A 1,216-nucleotide genomic window follows, 5' to 3' on the forward strand; every position below is an offset into this window, starting at 1 on the left:
GGGCTGGGCTGGGACAGCCTGTGGGGCTGAACTGGGCTGTGCTGGGACAGCCTGTGGGGCTGAACTGGGCTGGGCTGGGACAGCCTGGCTGAACGGGGCAGTGTGGGGCCGGCTCCCTCCCTGCCACCGGCACGGCCATGGAGGAGCCGTTCCAGCCCGTCTGTGCTTCCCTTCGGAGGATCCATCCCAGGCCCCTGGATTGCTGGTGAATAACCACACGTGGTCACATCAGCACCGTGCTTTGCACGGATGAGTGGAGGAGAACCCTGGGCACAGGGATGCAGAACCACAGTGTTCTGTGTGCTGTTTGTGAAGAACACGTATTTTTGTACCCCCTCAGGCAGTTGTGCAGTGTTGGTTGGGCAGGAGGCACCATTCTGGTGGTCCTTTCTCCTTCCCCAGCCACAAGCTCTGTACGCATTGGACATGGGACCTGACGGGATAAATAAATAAAGGGATTTATTTCTGTAAAGGGATGTATTTCTGTGAAGGAATGGGGTGGAGTGGCTGCTGGCAGAACTGGGATTGGGGGTGCTGGTAAGAGCAGATGAGCATGAGCACAGGTGGGCAACAAGATCATTGTCATCCTGGCTTGGATGGCCAGGATGGCCAGTGGGACCAGGACAGTGACTGTCCCCTGTGCTGGCACTGGTGTGGCCACACCTCAAATCGTATGTCCAGTTCTGGGCCCCTCAATTCAGGAAGGACATGGAGGGTCTGGAGCGTGTGCAGGGAAGGAAATGGAGCTGGGACGGGTCTGGAGCAGCAGGAGGGGCTGAGGGAGCTGGGGGGGCTCAGCCTGGAGAAAAGGAGGCTCAGGAGGGACCTTCTGTCAACCCCCTGACAGGACATTGTAGTGAGGTGGAGTCGGGCTATTCTGCCGTGCCTGCAGAGAGAGGAGCGGAGGAATGGCCTTATTTGAGACAGGGGAGGTTCAGATTAGACATCAGAAAAAACGTCTTCACTGAAAGGGTGGTCAGACACTGGAAGGGGCTGCCCAGGGAGGTGGTGGAGTCCCCATCCCGGAGGTGTTTGGGGCTGGTTTCAGGATTACGGTCTTGATACTAAGGGAAGGGTTAAGCTGAATGATCCTAAAGGTCTCTTGCATCCTTGACTATTCTCTGACTCTGTGGTGTGTTTCGGTACAGCGCTGTATTTATTTCCCTACAGGGATGTGTTTAATTTCCGTCCAGTTCCACGTCCCGGCTCCTGAGGG

Source organism: Manacus vitellinus, unplaced genomic scaffold, assembly GCF_001715985.3.
Source record: "Manacus vitellinus isolate BGI_N305 unplaced genomic scaffold, ASM171598v3 scaffold_94_pilon, whole genome shotgun sequence".
Lineage (NCBI taxonomy): Eukaryota > Metazoa > Chordata > Aves > Passeriformes > Pipridae > Manacus > Manacus vitellinus.